Here is a 21,946-nt window from a genome sequence, read left to right on the forward strand (position 1 = left end):
GCACTGTCAGCAGATTTTATGAGAATCTCTTCTTTTTGCTGAAGAGCTGATCCAGCATTGCATTTAGGTAAAAGCATTAGCTGTTTTCTCAGAATCTGATCTGAAAACAGTAGCTGAGAGTGTACCACTGCACTCAAGGGCTGCAATACTTCCATGTATTTATTTGGCACATAGCATCAGAGAGGAAGTACTCCTAACTTCTACTTACAGCTTGGCACTGGTTAGGAGGAAGATTAAATTCTGCCTCCAATGAGTTGACTGTAAGCAAAGACAGCTGTGTGTTGTGCATTATAGTTCTTGCTGATTTGTGGATATCAAAGGCCATAAATATTTTACAGAAAGATCACATCTTCAGAAAAGGTAAGACTGTAGGTCTCCCAGATACTACTGTGATGCATAAGCCAAATCTGCTGTTTGGTGGATCACTGTCCACGAATCACCCAACCAAACCTTCTCCTGGCTACCTCAGCATCCTATCTCTTATTACTCCCACTCCTGTTTCCCTCAGGATGATCCCAGGCAAGTAACACAAGTTCACATGGGTCTCTTCTCCCACATTTTAGAAAATTAAGTATCACTCTTATCTTGGAATCTCCAAGTAGCTGGGCATATTCTCTCCCAACTACTCTTCTGCTCTTGTGGTGTAACACTATAGTCTTTACTCAGGTATGCATAGATCTCGCATACCTGCAGACTACCCAGTCTTCCATAATCATCTGCTTTTAAAAGAAGTAGTTTACCCCTATGGATGGAAGTCAAAAATTCCCCAGTTGCCAAAAATATGCTGTCCATGGTGCTGAAATTTTGATCCACCGAGATAACCTTCTAGGTGTGAATATGGATACTGAACTCATGATATAGTATACTGTTGTTTTAGAGCTGCTTCCAGTAAACTTTCATCAACAATATTTTAACTTCTTCTTTAAGTTGCCAGTATTTTTTAAAATTAATTAATCTCTGCAGCCCAAAGTTTATATCCAAGAGCTTTAAAAAGAGGCATGTTACTAGGAGTGGTTATTTGCAGAATGTCCAGGCTGTAAAGGACGCGTCTAACTTATGCACTGCAATGTTCTGAGAATATTTCTAGAACATTTTCGCTATGGTGAAGTGGAAAAGTTTGCACTCTTTTTTCTTTTTTTTTAAAGTCAAGATCCACAGTAATGCACTCACCATTTGACAAGCAGCAAAAATTCTCAGTCACATGGTTACTTCTCCCAATGGTTCCTCTGGTACACTTCTGATACTTTCTTGGACAATTGATCTTGAATTTGCAAATGTTTTATGCTTTAAAAACCCTTTAGAAAGAAAGAAATGAAAAGGAAAAAAAAGGAGGCAACATTTAATACCATCAGTAGCACCATGGGTGGGGGTTTTTTGGGGGGGGACTTAATTAATGTTGGTTGTATTTCAGTTCATGGTGTCAACGTGTGTTCTAATACCAAGTGTTTTTAAGAAGGTTAAGGAAAATTATCACAATAATGTAAAACTGTATAAAGCATAAAGCTACTGCAGTGGATATGAGTGAGACAAATGTTGATAACTCAAACTGGAAAATATTGGCCTTTGGACCACGTTATTGGTGGACTGTATCCTGCAACGACTGCTTGTGTTGCAACCACTATTTTATTTCAAAGGACCTGAAAGGGGAGAGTGGTCAGTGGGTGGCATCTAAAATTTATGCTCTTTTCCAAAGTGTAGTCTTTTATTTCCATGTCTCTTCCATAATTTCTATCATATATTTTCCTCTGTAAGATTTCTTGGAAAGATAAGTCATTCTCTTGGTAGAAAACTGTAGCGAGGGTCTGTGGAAGAGAACATTCTTTGCACGAAGAAGATTCCAGTTTTAATAGTCAGAATCTCTAGGCAGGACTAGGAAGCCACAGCTGTTTGTGCAGACATTGCTGAGCAGGAAGAAGGGCCACTTCCAATGCTCAGACCTTGTACATATCCAGTAAGAACCCCAAAATCTCTGGAATAAATACAAGACAACCCATTCAGGTTTCTCTTACAATCTATTTCCTGACAATGGGTTGTTAGAGATTTAGTTTTTCCTGCCTTTGATTTTTATCAGGGAAGATTATCTCATGCTACACTTTCGTTTAGCTTTCCACACATGGTAACTTGGAGCCAGAGACAGAGCATCATAATGTTCAATTAAGCAAAGGGAGACTGCTCTGCTTTTAAACATTTGTGGGGAAAGAAGTTGGGATTTCATGTTCTAAACTGAATTAATGAGGATAGAAAACAAGCCCTAATTAACTGCAGCAGTAGCAGACAACACAAAAACTATTGGTGATTTCAGCCATTAGTCCAATGCATTGGAATAATTTTGCCCATATATGAAATCTAGCCATATTTTGTATTGGAAATCTGTGGATGTGCAAAATTCAGGATTTGATATTTAAATTAAAACACCATCTTTTTCTACTCCCTTCCGATTGTGGTTGGTCCCAGGCTTTTCCTGGCCTTATGGTCACTTCCCATTCCGTTAGCAGACTTTGACCTTCAACACACAGGCACCTCTATCACATGATTTCTGTACACAGGGGAGTTACTTGGAATATATGTAGTGGTGGATAGGTGCTGTGTCCTGCCTCCCACTCATGGGCTCTACTCTGTATTTACATAGTACTGAGGTACTTACAGCACAACTTGTGTAGACCACTAAACATGCATTTGTATAACAAAGCACATAACAGAACAACAATTTTTTTTTTGCAAATATTTTTTATTAACAGAACAACAAATTATCTCCCTTGCATCGGGGAAAGAAGTTATACTCTGAGATCAAACAAGTAACTTTCTATGGATGCTCCTCTTATGCCTAGCTATTTTTAATGGTTTCATTATTATGCATTTGTTAGAAGCAACTGCTGAAGTCAATAACATATACACTACATATACTTTATCAGTGAAAGAAAAGTGAACACATGCTCAGAAGCCCAACTATTTATCTTTAGAAGCAATTGTTCAACTAATAAGAAGCAACAATGTACAGTCCAGTCTTCAGCCTTGTATGTAGATATAAGCCAAATTAGCCCTGTGACTTCAGATAGATTCATCTGGACTAAATCTAAGGCCACCAGTTTTAAAGTGATTTATTATCAAAATTGTTTTTCAAGCATGAATGAACACCATTCTCCTCAAAATCTGATTTTTGAGAAAGGCATTAAGGGGCTAAAAGCATTCGGAAGCACCTATGGTGTGCTTTTTTGGCAACATAGCACATTCCCTGCCTACACTGATATTGTAGGAGCCCTGTTAGTCATCCAGTGTGCGTAGTTTGTTGGCGTACTGCCCTTGCTGTATTCTTTGCTAAGGAAGACAATCATTTGTTTTATTTTTACTTTTCCTTTACGTAGAAGTCAGACAGCATTCTTTTCATCATCTGTCATTACAGAGGTGGCTGTCATAAGGCAATCCAAACAACATGGCAGCCGTGATGTTAAAAAGGAAAGGCCCAATTCAGGAATATGAGTAATCAGCCTCTATACTGTGCAGGCCTTACTAAAAGCTTGTTTCACAACTTACAAAATTCTCATATAAAAGTTACTTCTGTAAGGAATTACACAAATCCTGTGTGAAGATTATGTGTGATATTAGTTTATATACCTGACATCGCTTACACAGGATCGACATCATGTTACAATATATATGTGGGATTTCCCCTGAACCGACAAATAGAAACCTGTAGTAAACCTCTTAGATTTCCTGCTAAATCACACAAGATCAAAGCTGACCTTCCTGTTACATATTTGGAGAACAGTTTCATGCTCCTTTTCTATGCAAATGGCAGATACTATAAACTTACCAAGCATTCAGTCACTCTATGTACTACAATTCCAGGATTTTCCCAGCTGAATCATCAGTTACTACCACCTTCTCCTAAAGCATGAAAGAAAGAAAAAGTGTGCTCTTCATGGAGTATGAATGAGAAATGCATTTGGGGAGTTATACGATCTTATACGATCCCTGCATCAAAACCTAACTCCAAGGGCCGGCCTAAAGCAATGCTTTGTGATCTGTTTAAAGACACCCTAGGGTTTGAAGTCAAACAGAAAAAAATCTCTTCATTTCCACAAGCTCTACTTTTAACTTCCAAAAATGATATTTTGCTGCTTATAAATGTCAATATCCCTCCTTGCTCCATCAAGTAATATCTCTGTTGAGAATTGGTCACAACTAAACTTTTAAATTGAAACCCAAACACCTCATTAATGATAGTGGGCAATTTAATGCTAGGGTGAGTATTAAATTGGAATACCACCAATGGTGTCGCACATTCAATGAAAATAGGAAGACTCTCTAGAGACAAGGTTATAAATAGGGAAGGTATATGCTTGCTTGAGCTGTGTAATAATTTTAACTCACAAATTGTGAATGGTTCAATAGATGGTGATAGAAACAGGGAATTTACATACCCCCCCACCAGGGTGTAGTGTCATCAACTATATGCTGGTTCTTTGTGACACTGTAAATCTGATAGTGAACTTTAGAATTGGGACGCGCACCAAAAACAATCACCAACCATGGCTGATGTCTATAAATTTAAGCTTTGATTTAGAAATAACTAATCGTAACAACACAAATTTTTGTCAACATGAGCAAACTAAAATCTAAAATCATCCCAGGAAATGATTCTAGCAGTGGGGCAAAAACTTAGTTGTTTTTAGGAACCCGATGTCAGGGGTCCCTTTACCTTTACTCTTTAATCTAAAGAACATCAATTCTTGTACTGAAATTCTGGAAGTATATAGTGAAATCTTCAAAATGTCTGAAGAGCTTAACACTCCACCAAAAGTCAGGGTACTTAAAAACAGAACTAGTCCATGGTTCGACGATGAATGTCTTCAACTTAAAAAAAAAAATTGTGCCAAATTTCCAAAGATAACCGTACCAAACTAGAACCTTCCTACTTTGATGAAAAAAGAAAATATCACCTAGTTCTGGCCAAAAAGAAACAAAAAGATGCCACCCAAAAATGGTCCCAACTGACTCAATTCAAAACAAAAATAACAAAGTGTTTTAGTTGAGAGTACATGGAGGTCTGAAAGCTGGAGAACAAGCAGCTGTCCCATCAACTGCAGAATCTAAATTGTCTCAGTATTTCATTTCCATATTTAATTATCTACACAATAAATTGCATGGAAAGGAGTCCAACAATAACAAACTAGATAAACTAAAGGAGTGGCCAAGGGTGAAAGAGGAGGAAACTAGAGATATAATTATTAGTTGCAAACTGAGAGAGTTGTGTATAAATGGATGTTTTATGATGGTCTATATTTTTAATGTCTAATAAGGGTTTGACTAAGTAAGCAAGTAAGTGTTAAAATTGAACCTCACATTTAGCTGAATCAAAATGCTTCTGTACAGTAATGGGGTGGGTGGGGTGGGTATAGAGACAACGGAAGGGACAAAAATGAAAAGAGATGGTCCATTTGCAAAATTGCTGGTGTACTTCTAGAGCAATAATCCATGAATGAGAAGTCTGTTCTCCACAGATCCCTTAATTAATCACATAACATATGCAATCAATATTTTTATGTCTGAGTCAATATTTCCACCATGAACTTCTAATTATGCTTTGGTCAAACAATTAGGTTTCTTGAAAACTGCTCTGCAGCATACTTGGTTCTAAAGACAGAAGCAAAAATCTAGAGAAGGCTCATCTTACTTGCCCCAGGGATCAACATAGCACACTTCAGAGAATTGTCCCTCACTTTTGCTGCAGTGGCTCCCCTGGCACGACTGCAAACCATTGCCTAAAACACATGGCCACTCCAACTATACAAAACTATTCACTGCAAATATGCTGCTCCATGAAAAATAGGGCAAGGCATATTTTTATGTAGCCTTTACAGAAAGATCAAATATTTCCGAAGTTCAAGTGTGACTGAATATATGAGGAAACCAGTTGCACTTTTGAAATATCTTGTACATGTAAGGACTTCAACTTCATTCAGAGTAAGTTTTGGACAGAGGATGTTTACTAATACTACATATGGACAAAGAAAAGCCATTTTATACATCAGAGCAACTCTACCAGGAATCCTTTCTCCACACTTCTTAACAAAAGAGGCAACAATTTTGCGGGGTAGGGGAACCTTTCACAGAAATGAAGGTGGGTGGATAGTGCCAATTGCATTTAAGAATCCAGTATCATGAAGTGAGAGCTGTTAAGACTTTCAAGAAACAATCTTAAGCAGAGATATTTATTACTATGTGCTCTGATTCATCCTAGGAGTCACACACGTGCATAATCTACATGAATAATAAAATGTATCTACAGAATTAAACCCAATAATGTAGCTACCCTCAAATCATATAAGTGTTGATTTTATCCAAGTGCAAGAACTGGATCTCTATGGGACAGCAGTTCACTATGACCAGAGGCAATATTCAAGACAGCATCTTTCAGAAAAGTGGTCACACCACCACGTTGTTTTCTTGCAAAATTTAGCCTCCTGGCGGGCCTTCCAGAAGCATGCAGCTGGCCAATGTTAGGAAGAGACTGCTAGACTAGATGAACTCTTCACTTGATCCTGCAGGGCTGTTATATTTTTAAGTAGCCTATCATCCTGGCAAAAAATAAATAAATAAAAAGGAGACTCATCATCAAATGTGATTATGTATCAATTATTCCTTCAAAACACAATTTAAGAAAGCACTTGCAATCATTTTCTAATACAAAATGTAGACCAATTTCTAAGAAGTCCATTAATATAGATTCTTTCACAAAGAAGACTCAGAACCAATCTAACAGCAATTTCCAACTGGCACACATTAAGGTGTGAGACAGGAAAGTGTGGGCTGAATCAGATGTTATAGAATTTTCTTCGCATTACCATCCCTGAGAACGTATTTGCTCATACAACCTAATGTGTGACCCAGCTCCTCCACAGATACAGAAATGGACTTGAGGAGACTTCTGAGACTCTGGCTGCACATTTTTAAAAAACATCACAATAACAGGAAATAGAGAATGCTGCAGCTACATCATTAGCATCACATATCATATTCACCATGCAAATGCTACCCAGGGAAAGGTTAGAATGTGGCCATGCAGCAGAGTGCTGAATGCTGTGATCAGGGAAAGAAGTCGGGAGGGTGAATCTGGGGATATTTCAAGCGACAGAGTACATCCCCTGGGGGTTCCCAAATCATTCCCATGACATAATTAGTGTTGAAAAATGCATTCTGTTGTCTACAATAGGTTTAGTGCAAACCTGATTTCAGGAGGGGGCAGGACATCAGGGAAAGCTTCTTTGGGTGGATGTGCTGGTCATCCATGCATTATTAGACCCTGAGAAGAAATGTCCCATTCTGCTCAAGCACCTAGCTGTCTAGCTGAGCTAGCAACGGAGCAATTCCACATCACAGAAATGTAGTTTCATATCTTCTTCCAAGAGGGAACCGCTGGAGGACTTCTCTGTCATTTAAACGTTTGGCTATATGTTGTATAAGGACTGATACTTTCATTCATCTATTATACTACTCAGTCCATAGTTGGCATATACCATGTAGCTGCCTACTAATTACCTGCAAAATTATGAAGACAACAGATAAAAGAACCAGATATTAACTCTCAGTGATTCTTTATGAATATTTCACCTACAAACACAACATACAAACAATACACTCAACAAAAAGAGCTACTGACAGGTCTAATTTATTATTATTATTATTATTATTATTATTATTATTATTATTATTATTATTATTATTATTATTATTATAGTTTGTAGCTACCTTGGATCATGGGATCCTGCTAATATGGGATCCTGCTACTCTTCCTATAAAGGTTTCCTGTGACAGCAGAGACAAAAAGGAGTCACAAATCTGAACACTTACTTGCCTACGGGTAGAATTGCTTTGACACATTAATGCAGACATAAAAAGGTAAAGGTACCTCTGCCCGTACGGGCCAGTCTTGCCAGACTCTAGGGTTATGCGCTCATCTCACTCTATAGGTGACAAGCTGCATCTGGCGAGCCAGCACAGCACACGGAACGCCGTTTACCTTCCCGCTGGTAAGCGTTCCCTATTTATCTACTTGCACCCACAGGTGCTTTCGAACTGCTAGGTTGGCAGGCGCTGGGACCGAACGGTGGGAGTGCACCCCGCCGCAGGGATTTGAACTGCCGACCATGCAATCGGCAAGTCCTAGGCGCTGAGGTTTTACCCACAGCGCCACCTGCATCCCCTTTAATGCAGACATAGTCAGATGCATAAACTTTCTCAAGTACTTATTTATTAAGCTAGCTGATTTTAACACAGAAGTTCCAGCTTCATGATGATGATGATGACCATCCCACCCTACATTTGGATTCCACCATTCTTCCATCATGGAACCCAAGGTGACATATAGACCCAAGTCTGCTTAGTTTCAGCCAGGTGTAGCCCAATGCGCCATCATGGGCACAAACAGGGTGGGGTGGGGGGGAGATGTCTCCATTATAAAGTCTCTCTTCCAGATAGTATTTTTAAAAAATAGCTTGAATACAGTTGTATCTTGGTTGTCAAACGCCTTGCGACTTGAACATTTTGGCTCCTGAACGCTGCAAACCTGGAAGTGAGTGTTCCGGTTTGCAAACGTTCTTTGGAACTTGAATGTCTGACGATGCTTCCGTGGCTCCTGCAGCCAATCAGAAGCTGCACCTTGGTTTTTGAATGTTTTCGGAAGTCTAACGGACCTCCAGAATGGATTCCGTTTGAGAACCAAGGTACGACTGTATTCAATATTGCATCATCTTATCCTTCAGCTGGGGTTATATATATATACTGTTTCTCACTGTGCTTCTTGCTGTCCAAAACACCATCACAGTCTTAACAGTCCAACAAAACTCAGCATACCAATATCAAACACAATAACAGATAAAATTGGCTACACATACTTCATCAGCTCCTGCACTCACAAACTCTCTTTTATTTCATATCTGATGCTAGCTTGTACCACTGGGAGGCAGTGATGGTTTCATAAAAGGCAACATGAAAATCGGCATTGATAAAGATTATGGAAAAAGATTTCCATTCATTCTCTCTCTTAACCCAGAGCATAACTCTAAAAGATTCCAAATATACTTCAGCACATAATGGGATATGGTGTTGCTCCACAGCAGTTGCCTTCAAGAGGCATACAGCATCTAAACCTGGAGGGTGCATATGTAACCAATGGCCACTAATTACGGCGGCGACATGCATCCCTTAGTGTCAATCATTAGCCAAAGAGTTTGCCTGTCTGGTCAGGGTTTGTTTGTTTTTTCAACTATGAAAAGATACTGAATTCCAGCAGAAGGGGCAGGATTCAACTAACCTATCCTGTCAGGACAAGGATTTCTACCTGTGCAACAGGTCTTTCCTCCCTTCTCCTCCTGTGCCCCAAATCTGTCCCTGGGGGGTCGGAGTAACCCCTAGAACATATTTAGGGGGTACACAGGGGGAGAATGTTTTATTGAATGAGCAGAAATTCTTGCACTGAGGAATGCTTACTTAGCACTATATTGGACTCCAACCAAGAATTCAAGAGGGCTTGTCTTACAAACCTGGCAGATGGTCGACCAAAATCAGCAACCTCTGTGGTCCACCAAAATCAGGATAACAACACTATTTTTAAGATGTTTGGTGGCTTTTGTTAGTTACTGTATGGAAGAGAGCTTAATAGGTTAAAAAAAATATTGATACCCATTGTGTACTTAAATTAGGGTGTGGGGCAGGAACCTACATTTATATAACTCAACTATCAATCAACCCATATGACTTCAATCACCTAGAAATCATACTTCAAAAGGATATGATTCACACCAGAAGTTCCTTACTATTTGATAGAGGGTGGGTTTTTTACCTGGCAAGTCGTGACTGTGGTTTCTTTTTTTTGGGTGGGGGCTAATGTTTCCCAGTTTAAAGTCAGCTTCTATTTTAAAAAATTCATTAACACACACCATATTACACTATACTCACAGATACTCAAGACAGTAAATGCAAATATCTGTTGGCATCTTTATGATCTTTTTTGCAATCATTTCTGCCACCATACTATCCCAATCCAGACTGCCCATAGTCTGCATTGTTGATACAGTATGCAATAGTAGAATACATGGACACCTTCATTTATTATTTCAGTGAAAGGAGCTGTACAAAGGAATACACAAGCAAGTGGGCTCTGTTCATTGAAAAGCGAAACCTCTTTGGTGGAGGGAACCTAGTATGTGCATTAGAGCTTCCATACCTTTTAAAAATAACTTGTACTCAGCTGTTTTCAAAAGTAAGACTGACCACTTGGAATATAATAAAAATATATTAATAAGGGAACAGTTCTGCACAAAGGGCAAAATTCAGTCATGAGCAAGTTCTGATGGAAACTATGGAATGGGATCTAGTCACAACAAAAGAGTCAATTGTTTATTTTTATTTATTGAACAATATTTATATATTGTTTGATTGTAAAAACAAACAAACCTCTAAGTAGTTGAACAATAGCAACTCCCCTAATATAAATTAGATTGCTGAAATAAAGAAAACTTGGGGATAACCAGGAATGGATCTGAGGACACCTCAGCCTTGGTACTCAAAACAAAGACTCCACATAGAGTACCATACAGCAACATGTTCTACTACTATTCAAGGCTGGAGACCTGTGTATAGCGGCTGAGAATCATGAAGAGTGAGGGTGATGCTGCTGTACTTAGGTCCTGTTTGCCGGCTTCCCATACTTGAAAATCAACAACATATGCCTCTAACAGGGGTGAAAAATAAATGTCAACATGTTTTCTCAAAATAATTTCCTTACTGGAATTTTGCAATGTCACTGTAGTTTAAGGTCCCGTTTAGCTTTCAGCGGATAAACCGCATGGTCTTTCATTCCTGCTCTCATGTAATTAACCTCTCAGTGGTCTGATCCTTCTAAAGATGCTATAATACATCAGGGTACCTTACAGTGTTTACCAGGGTCCTAGCGGGAGAAGTGTGTACACCATGGGCAGCAATCGCAATCCCTCTTCCAAACCACCTTAAGCTCTTGTTGGGGAGGGGGCTATGCTCAGTCTTGCAGAATTTTCCCTTAAGGCTGCAGCAGCCCATGCAGCTCTGGACCTGGCAAATGAATTCAGTTGATGAGCAGATTCAGTACTTTTTGATAGTAGCCACAGAGAAGGCAGAGCAGCAGCCTCAGGACCAGGGCAGGGGGGATTTGAAGTTTCATTCTATTTGCAGCTGCTATTTGCATTTCCAGAGAGGCCTCTACTGGCACCAATGGGAGCTTCCCTCGAGATGCAAATAGCAGCTTCTATGAAGGGATTCTTGTTGGGGCCATATCAGGAAGAGAAAGAGTTAAGCTTCCTCGCCCCATTCCATGTGAAATTAACAGTTCTTTCTAGTCTGGCCCTCAGTATGATTTAATCCTAAATGCTCCTGTTTTAAAGCTCACTCTGGCTGGCAGTATGCAACAGAGAAAGATGGATTGCTTTTGGCTCCTCCAAATTACAGTTAGCATTTTCAGACGCAGCAGGCAAAAAGTAAGGGTACTAATTTCCAGAAACTCTAGATGTTCCCTGGGTGTGCCAGCCTTGTCCTAGAATGTGTCTGGCTGCTATGTAAAATATCAGATGATCTATTGTTTGAAAAGCACCAAGTTCTCTCTCTAGGAAATTAGAATTTTATCAGTGTGTTCTCCTGTGTCCAAATTAGGCCAGGCACACACTTCATAGCTGGAGATCAGAATTTTTACATTTCTTAGGAATAGTGGTTATTTGCATCCAGAGCATCTGCCTGTACTTGAAGCTTCTTAATAGGCAGAAATTCAACATGTAAAGATTTCCTCTTCACTACATGTTCACACTAGGGAAATGTAGCATCTGTGCTGAATGCTGACCTGTTGCACAGCTTTTAAAGGCACAGCACCCAAGCCAGAGTCCCACATCTTTTTGCACAACATAGTGAATTTTACACTATGCACCAGATCCCTGCCACATCACAAAATATTTAAAGAGAATTTACAAATGGAACCCCAAAAATATATTAAACAGCTTGTTTACATAGCCAAGTGTGCCTATAGTTACTGACTCAGGGTTATTCTTCTGCAACAGCTACCTATGCAGGCAAAAATGTCCAGTACATTCAGCCATAACTACTAGCTCACTATTAATTCTAAGTGCTGGTTTTGACCTATAAAGCCTTAAATGACTCAGGACTGCAATACCTCAAGGACCACCTCTTTCCATATGAACCTACCCGGTCCCTGAGATCATCTTCTGAGGCCCTTCTTCGTGTGCCTCCTCCTCGAAAGGTCCAGAAGGTAGCAACATGGGAACGGGCCTTCTCTGAAGTGGCTCCCCATCTGTGGAATGCTCTCCCCAGGGAAGTTCACCTGGTGCCTTCATGATACACCTTTAGGTGCCAGGCAAAAAAATTCCTTTTTAACCAGACCTTTGGTTGATTTGACTGATATCCTATGCCCTTTCAAAATGTGGTGGGTTTTTGTTTTGACTGTGTATTCTGTGGTTATATATTTTGATTTTCTTCTGTGAACTGCCCTGAGACCTCTGGGTATAGGGCGGTATATAAATTCAATAAAGAAGAAGAAGTTGCTTGTGTTTGCAGTAAACTCTGCAGAGTCAACCAATATATGAACAGAAAATATTTTCAAAAATTTACCTAATTCTGCTAGGCCGCTGTTTTTGTTCTCTTTCTAAGTCACTGAGCATTCTATACGCCTCCAGGCTTACTAAAATGCAACAATCTGGAGAACTGCAGCTTTTTTCAGTGCCAAGGGTCTAGGTGTGATTGCAAGAGAAATCTTTGAAACCTGCATGCTGCATCTGATCACACAAAGGGTTGGGAATGTTTAATGTATTCCAGGTGACAAACAGTACATAAGCTTGCCTGTTTCATGACGCAGTCTCAACAAAATGGTATCTGGTCTTGGAATGTCACCCCAAGCCCAGTGATGTAGGAGGCTAGTGGCAAGGAAATGCTACCCCACATATAGAGCCAGATTTCCTCCCCTCCTTCCCCTGTACCCCTCAATCAGCTCTGAGGGGCACAAGAGAACCCCCAGAACAGCATTCAGAGGGAGGAAAGGGGGTTTGTTCCACTTGGCAAATAGAAAAGCTTGCACTGATAGCTTGCATTTATTTGCCTCGAGAGACAATGGAAGTTGCCTCTGGGGGTGAAGTCAAACTGATGCATTAACAGCACTGAAGTGACCTCCTCAGGGCACAAGCCTAGGCAGTTTGCATGAAGGTCCTGGGCTGCCCAGATGACAAGACCCCCACTCTCAGCCTCGCAGAGCAAAGCAATATGTTTGGCACCAGCTTGGCTGCAGGAGTTGCCAGGAGGCGGCATACAAGGCACCATCCAACTGTCTTAGGGACTCCACAGCATTTCTCAAAAACTTTCACATGCTAAAGGGATGGGGTGGGGGTGGGAACCACCCTAAATTTCAGATGCACAGCTTTGCAAGCATATACATGCAAATTATATCTATTACTTTTAAACGTTCTGTTGGTTTATTGGTGCCATTTATTTATGTGATGACACACACTCACAAATTGCTTTTTCTCAGGTAGCTCTCTCTGTGGTGTGCATGTGCACACATGTAAAATGCATGAATTCCAGTTCATAATGGAAGCTAGACACTCCAGGCACTGCATTTTAAGGCAATTACAGTGTTTTCCCCCCTCTGGTGCTAAAAGCCATTTTGGTCTGCAGCCTTGCACCTTTTATATATCAGTGGTAGCATATTATAATTGCCTAGCAATGCACTTGCCTGGGGTGCTTTACCACTAAAAAGCTTTCAAAGTGTTAATTTGCTGGAAAAAGTAGATTTCTATTATACAGTGGAAAGAATGGGTCACCTTAAGTTTTACAGAAGTTGTAGAGGTTGTACAAACTAAAAAAAAAAAAAGGTTTTTATTTTTAACGACTTATCAAAATTCAAATATTAACATAAACTCTGCCTCATCATTTTTATTCTTCAGAACAGAAGCCATCCATTGGGACCTTATGGAGGAATTCAAGTTCAACATCACTGGTCTATCAGGACAAGATTTCAGCTTGCCACACAAAGTGATTCCCATTCTCCTTCCTATCTGTGCTGCTCTGGAGGTTCTTCTCTCACACACACACCCCGGGTGGATTTGGGGGAAGTGTACAGAGACCATGGGGTGGGAAGGGGAAAACCCCCAATGGTAGTCCTTGCATAAGCTTCCACTAGTGCAGCGCAGGGCTAGTTGAATTCTGGCCAATACAGAAGCACTGTATCACTTGTATTAGTGAAGCCAATAACAGCTAGCAAAGGTAACAGAAAAACAAGTCAGTCCTTAGATGCTTCATATTTAGCTCAGTGTAGAAGTAGAGAAACATGTGATATTTTAAAAGAAGTGCCATTTATCAGACATGGATTCAGACTGCAATCCTATACTCCTAGATATGTGTATGTTTGATTGAACTAAATGGGTTTTATTTCTGAGTAGACTTACATAGTATGCATTGTAAGGTAGAACTCCCCTCCCTCTCCAAAACGGGTCTGGAATGGGAGCAGGGTTAATAAAAAATGGTGAGGGGGAAAATTCCCCAAAGTAATTGTACGTCAAATCATCAACAACATGTTGAAAATGTTTTAAAACTCTGCATTTCTCATATTTATTCATAAGATTTAGGAATGCATTACACATTAAAGATTAATAGCCATAACTAATCCTACACATGTTCACTTGGAAGTAAATTCCACTATGATCAATGGGGCTTATTCACTGGTGTGTTTAGGTTTAGAAACTAGTAGCATGAATGGCCACAGCTGTCTGGCTTCCATACGTACAGTTATACAGGGATGGTATACAAAGACTCCTGAGTAAGCTTGGCTGTCAGGGAATAAGAGGAGAGTTCCTCTTGTGGGTCAGGAACTGGTTAACAAGAAGAACTGGAATAAATGGACAGTTCTCCCAATGGAGGAATAGAGAAAGTGAAGTCCCTGCTGGATGTGCTTTGTAACTTGTTCATAAATGATCTAGAGTTAGGACTGAGCTGTGAAATGGCCATGTGTGCTGATGATACTAAATTATTCAAGGTGGTTAAAACAAAAAGGTTGTGAAGAGCTCCAAAATAACCTCTCCAAACTGAGTGAATGGGTGGTAAAATGGCAAATGCAATTCAATATAAACAAGTGTAAAGTGATGCACGTTGGGGAAATTTTTTAAAAAATAATAATGTTGCATACACACTCATGGGGTCTGAACTGGCAAAGCCTGGCAAGGAATGAGACCTTGGAGTCATAGCTCAGTGAAGATGTTTTGGTTTCATTTGACCCTCTCGGCTTTGCCTTTCACCTTTTTAAATAACCCCCCCAATCCCTTCATTTCTGGACAGTTTCCTCTTTTGATATCACAAGCTACCATGTTGGATTTACTTGGCGATTGGTGATTAAAAGGTACATTTAAATGTACAGTGGTACCTCGGGTTACAAACACCTTGGGTTACAAACACTTTGGGTTACAGACTCCACTAACCCGGAAGTAGTACCTCAGGTTAAGAACTTTGCCCCAGGATGAGAACAGAAATCGTGCGGCGGCAGCAGGAGGGCCCCATTAGCTAAAGTGGTATCTCAAGTTAAGCACGGTTTCAGGTTAAGAAGAGACCTCCAGAACAAATTAAGTTCGTAACCAGAGGTACCACTGTAGATTTAATTTAATAGCATTATGGTCACTGCTCCCAATTGTTTCAGTAACACTTGCATATTGCACCAGGTCTTGGGTGCTACTTAAAGATTAGGGCCCAGAGTTGCCATCTCTCTAGTCTGTTACATGACCAACTGCTCTAGGGCACAGACATTTAGGGTATCAAGAAATTTTACTCCTTTGTTGAGGCTGCAAGACATATGCAGTCAGTCTATGTGAGGGCAGTTAATTCCTTAATTTCATTCTTCATAGTAATGTATAGCATACAGCTCTTGAGATGGGAATTTAATAGCACAACTATATAACACATTTCCCAATATACTAAGCTGTAGGTAGCTGCTACATAATAAGTCTCTGCTTGTATTGTATCAACTGTGCTGATAGCATGTAATGCATTTTCTCTGTACTGTAGTTCTGAACTGCAAGTGTGTGGAGTAAAATTGCTTAAATATATGAATCAAGACTTCCTATTGCCTGGGATTCCCCTTGTGTTAAAAAGAATAAATGCTCACGCTTGTGCCTTTTATGCAAAAGTCTGTGGAGGTTAGAAAAAGTCAACGGGAATTAGAAAAGCTAATTTTGTTATTTAAGGAACTCGGCTGCAATTTTGGCAAGCAGAATTTTGAGTCTAACACAGATGCAGATTTGGCATCAATTGTTTCTCTGCTCCCTCCCCACCCAACCCCCACTTTCCACCTGAAAACATATGGAGGAGAAAGCACAATACTAGAGCGCTTATTGGCAAGTGTTATAGTGTGCCAATGTACTTTACTCAGTGACAGAGAGAGCCCACTTACTAAATGGTGGTGGTGGGGAATTGTGCTACACCTTACTGTGGCTGCCAAATTATCAACCACTAACATGCAGAAGGTGAAATACTCTTCTGGAATTACACACAGGCAGGGTTCAGATTTGGGAAGTAATAGTGAAAATACCATAAGGCAGCACATGGAACCACTACTACTTGATCCCAACTTGGAAAAGTGAAAATAACCACCATACCAGTTTCTTAAAAATACACTTCCTGCTTCTGCATAATGGGTTTATGTGGCAGTGGCCAGGTGTGGGGGTGCATCTGCTAATGCAGTACAATGCTTTGATCTCTGCGTCACTGTTTACAGTATCTTTTCACGGGCATTGGAAGGAGTGTAAGCAAAGGCATGGTTATTTTTATGGCTCGCTGCTGAACTGTTTTAATGGCTGGAAGCTGTGTTTTTAATCTTATTTAATTTAACATTGATAGTGTTCTTTAGTTTTTGTCATTTATACTTCATCATGGGACCCCATCATGGAATGAAGGGTGACCATTAATGACAAATAACAGTAAGGCACAAAATTACTTACTAAAATGTTAGTCCAAGTTCTCCAAGTCTCTTTATAGAGTAGACTATGAGTTCTTCACATCAGGTGCTTTTATGGAATTTTATGCAAACCTATTATCAGACCTTTGAGCTTCTTAGTGAAAAATCTAGATTTGGTGTCTCCTCCTTCCTCTGCATGGAATCCTAGAGCTTCTGGTCTCAGCAGCTTTATGGACATAAAGATTTTTCTAATGGCTTTAGGTGCATATCTGATTGTTTTTTAGAAGTGGACACCAGAAACATGAATCTGCCATCTAAGCCAGACTCACCAGAGAATCTGTACTTATTTGCAGTATAGAACACTTGGGCATTCAAGGCCAGTATTGTGTCAGGATTGGGTACATCCACCGGTAAGCGCAAGATGAAAGAGGAAAATAAATTGCAGTGGAAGGGTTGAAAGGCAAGCAAGCAGGTTGACTAGTCCAAGGCAGCAAGTTTCTGCCATTGGCAGTCTAAGCAGTGAGAAAGTAAAGAAATGACATGGTGTACTATGCAATGATAATTGTACTTAGCTCAGCCATTCCCAATCTGGGAGACTATTGCTGTAGTGGAGTCCCTGCAGTTCCATATTCCTCAGGAGCAGATACAGTGTAGTTTCCCCCAAACTGGGGGTGGCCAATATCATTGCTGGGATACAATTATCATGCTCATAAAAGTCCTGTTGGATCAGACCAAAGGCCCATATAATCCCTGGAATCTTCAAAAGGATTTTTAAGTAGCAAGGCTGGGAAATGCTTCTGTGCTTGAGATTTTTGACTATTACTATCAACAAGAGTATCAATACTGATCTAAGCAGAACTCAGTGTAAGGCTATCTTTTCAAGTGGCGCTTTACACCTGTTATTACACCAACATGTAGTGCTGCCACCCACATTATTTTTGTAGCCACTGCCAGAACAAGCCACACTGGGTGGCCTTAAAAGAAAATTAGACAAATTTATGGCAAAAAAAATGCTAACAGTGACTACTAGCCATATAGAATCATGGAACCGTAGAACTGGAAGTGACCTCAAGGGTCATCTAGTCCAAACCCCTGCAATGCAGGAAACATTTGCCCAATGTGGGGCTTGAACCCACAACCCTGAGATTAAGAGTCTCATCCTCTACCGAATGACCTATCCCAGTTGACATGATGGCTACGTTCTACCACTATTGTTGGAGGCAGTATATGCCTCTGAATGACCATTGCTGGGAATCACAAGTGGGGAGAGTAGTGTTGTGCTTGGGGGGAGCAGCCACTCAGAGTGGGGTGCTGGACAAGAAGTGATGTTGACCTGCTCTTCTTATGTTCCTACTGCCACAGAAGTTACCTGGACTAGGTAGAAAAATCACCTGGAATGTGGGAGTGCAACACAGTATGGTGGAGGCGGGAATACATCACCACAAAGGAAGTGCAGTGGTACCTCGGAAGTCAAATGGAATCCATTCGACTTCCAAAATGTTCAGAAACCAAGGCATGGCTTCTGATTGGCTGCAGGAAGCTCGAAAGCCGCATCAGACGTTCAGGTTCCAAAGAACGTTCACAAACTAGAACACTCACTTCTGGGTTAGCGGCGTTCGGAGCCAAAACATTTGACTTGCAAGGCGTTCAAGCTCTAAGGTATGGCTACATTTCAAGCAACTTCCACAGATTAACATTAATGCTTAGACTGAGCTTGAGAAGTATACTATGGTATGGCAAAACGTAAAGCCAGGAAATAGTCTCACTTCAAGGATTTTTTTTTTAAAAAAGAATATTTGCTCATTATACAGTATACAATTGTCTCATAAAAGCCTACATGGCTCTGAAAAAATAACCATAACAGATTAATATAGGATTGCCATCAGAGTAAATATGGTTCTGATGAAAGTAGGGGTTTTTTAACGACCAAATTTTTAGCCTCTCACAAGAACATATGTGATTGCTGTATAAAACAAAAGGCTACCAGACTTCCCTGTTCCATCAAGAACTATGTCCATATTGCAGCTCCTATTACAAAAACATAATGGATGAGGCTTAAACATCTTAATTACCAAAAACAATTCCACATTTAAAAAAAAACCCATAATCAACCAATAAACCTAGCACTGCACATATTTCAGCAGATGCTTTCCCTTTCCTCTGCCTTCTCCCCACCCCCATCGAACAAGATCTCTCAAGATGTGGGGACTGCCTTCAAGGATTGTCTGGAATACTGGAACCACGTAACAGACAGGCAGATAATATACAAAAGTAGACAATAATGGAAAAGCATATCAAACTAATTAAGGTTAATTAAGGTCTCACTCGCCTTCCATTTCCACCATATTCACAGATGCATATTTCTTGCAACCAGTTTGAGGTGGGCCCAGAATTGCAGCCCTTTGCCATATATATATATATATATATATATATATATATATATATATCATACTGTTCACTTGGATAGGACCCCTGTCTTCAGACATGCAGGCAAGTCACCCTTTCCAAAGCATCTGGGTTCAAACAGGCTCTCACTTGCAAGTTATTTGTTTTAGTGGTCTAATAGAAAACCTCTTAGACCAACTGCAAGCCTTGATCTCTCACAACAGGTACCAGACAAGGGAGAAGCTCTCCTTTTTTGACAACACCTTTCCTTTAACACGTACAAAGGACATTACAAAAAGGCTGCTTTTTGTCCCCATTGCTTCTACTGGAGTTGCACTTCTCTAGATCATGAGATGCCAAAGACAAGCAACAAGCAGCATTTTTTTTAAAAAAAGTGCTGACTTTTAATTAACAAGGTGAAATTCTACTGGAGTTCTGCATGCATCCCTCAGAGACCTATGAGACGCCTGTATCTGGATTTGACTCTAATATACACACACACACACACACACACACACACACACCTTCTTATACAATAAAAAAAAAGCTTTACGGGAGTAGCAGAAACATAACAAAACAGATTTAAAAATTAAAAATCCAAAGCAGCAAGTTATCAACCCCTCAAGAAAAAAACCAGCTGGCAGGCTTTTAATGTCTAATACCTATTCCAAAAACCCAGGTCTTCTTCAGCCATAAATAAATGTGTGCCTAACTTTGGAACGTTTTAATTAGATAGATTAAAATGAAAAGTTGGGGAAATAGGATCACGTTGCTGGTTTTCCTCTAATATGAAACTTAGGCGATTTAATCAGAAACACTATAATAATTTTGCCTGTTGGCTAACAACAAAAAAAAAAAGTCCCATCTTCACTTAGCACCTATTCACTTTGCACCAGCCGCAGCTGCCTCCTCCCGCCCCCCTCCAGCCATCCAGCCTTTCCACAAAGGTCGCAAGCAAACAGCACTCAGAATCAATGGGCTTTCCACTACCTGCGCGCTACCGACCCAGTAGGGTTTTCTCAGCATCTAGCCTGGTCAGAAAGTGATGGGCTACCATTGCGACTCCGGGTTGTCTCATCAGGTCGGCTTTAGTCAAGTGTTATCCCAGGAGAACATTGAAGGGGAAAGGGGGAGAAGCCCGGTTGGCCGTTGTTAATATTCTACTGCAGTCCGGAATTGGGAGATCAGGTTTTAGCTACTCAGTGCAGCGACTAGAACTGAAACACACAAACAGCACCTCGCTTCCTAAGCTGGAGCGCGCTCCCTACATTGCCCAACCAACACAGGAGGAATCTTTCACACACACACATATGCATTACTCCTTTTTAGTATGAACCACACGCACGAAGGACAACAGGACGCCACTGTGGGCTTTGCGCGCGCACTAAGGAGCGACGTAAACAGACCCTAAATAATAATAATAAAACCCCCCCGCTAATATTGACCGCTTGGTGCCGGGCTGCCTGCGTCTATTTCGTTTCCAGGCAGTGCCGGTGTGCCTGGAGGGGCGACTGTTCATCCATCGCCCTCCTCAGCCCACGCCGAGCGCGCCACCGCGCACCCACTTCGGCATCCGCGCGGCTTGGCGCCCGCTCGCCACCTCCTCTCCCGGACGCCGACGCTGACCAGCGGGTAGGAGGCGGCGGGGGACCACTCCGGAAGCGAAAAGCAGAGCTGGAGCAACAGCTGCACGCGAAAAACACCCGCAAGAACCCCGCGCGGGAAAGAGCCCTCACCTAGCCTCAGGAGCCGCAGCCGGCGCGCGCAAAGCAGGCGCCTTGGACTCTCTGCCTTGGCGTCTTCCCCTCCCCCCTTCCCTTCCAGGGGCTTCCCGCCCACCGCTCTGGCGGGGCTGTGCGCGCTCTCCCAGCCGCCTTTCCTTCCCCCCTCCCACGGCAACAGCAGCACCCACACTCGCGTTCTCCCTGCCCCCCCCACGCCCCCACCTGCTCAATCCCGCCGCGCCTCAGGTATATGGAAAGGAAGCGAAGAGAGGCGGGAGACTCACGCTGCGGAAGAGACCACCAGAGGCAAGGCCGGGAGAGAGATGTTTGCGCGCGCGTGCGTGCGTGTGGTGGGTGCGCGCTCTCTCCCTCTCCTTCGACCCACTGCAAAGGCCCCCTCCTCTTCGTCGCTCAGGCAGTCTGGTCTGCAAACCCACCCACCCCAACTCCACGCTGCAGAGCTCCACCCCACGGCACAATTCCAAGCCGTCTCCCGCCCCCCACTGAAACAAAAAACGGTACCTCACGGCGCCAAGCGGAAGGCCACGCCAATGCAACTCTCTCTCTCCCTCTCTCCCTCTTCCCCGCCGGTGAGGTAAAAGCCTCCCAGAAACGCTTCGCGCGCCGTCCCGACGCCCCTACACTCTCTGCAGAGCTTCAAACCTGACTCACCTCAACAGAGGAAGCCGGCCTCCGTCTCCCGGATGGAGGTGTTCGCGGTGTTTTTTCGGCGGTGCGGGGGGAGGCTCTCTGCACATGCACAGGAGCGCTCTCTTCTTCGTGCAGACCAGGCTTGAGTTGTGACACTTGGAGATAGGTTTGGGGGCTAAGCCCTGGGCTGGCCTGCTCAAACCCTCAGTTCATTTGT

At 41.7% G+C, this 21,946-nt stretch overlaps 1 protein-coding gene across 12 annotated transcripts in view; it reads right to left on the bottom strand.

Annotated features, from left to right (window-relative positions):
• The window catches only part of PTPN5 (protein tyrosine phosphatase non-receptor type 5), a 67,598-nt gene extending 45,726 nt beyond the window's left edge, over positions 1-21,872 (bottom strand). For 2 of the 12 annotated variants that reach the window (XR_014010188.1, XM_081202262.1), the window contains exons 1-3: positions 21,363-21,501; positions 3,812-3,885; positions 1,171-1,295 (exon numbers count right to left, since the gene is read on the bottom strand). The gene's annotated coding sequence lies outside the window, so the exon portion shown is untranslated. Of the gene's footprint in view, positions 1-1,170; positions 1,296-3,811; positions 3,886-6,313; positions 6,430-21,090; positions 21,165-21,300; positions 21,515-21,600; positions 21,724-21,750 lie in introns of those variants that run through there. The other 10 variants (XM_081202267.1, XM_081202265.1, XM_081202268.1 and 7 more) reach the window with 10 other exon arrangements.
• Between the last annotated feature and the right edge of the window lie 74 nt (positions 21,873-21,946).

The sequence above is a fragment of the Podarcis bocagei genome, assembly GCF_964188305.1.
Source record: "Podarcis bocagei genome assembly, chromosome: 1".
Taxonomy (NCBI): Eukaryota; Metazoa; Chordata; class Lepidosauria; order Squamata; family Lacertidae; genus Podarcis; species Podarcis bocagei.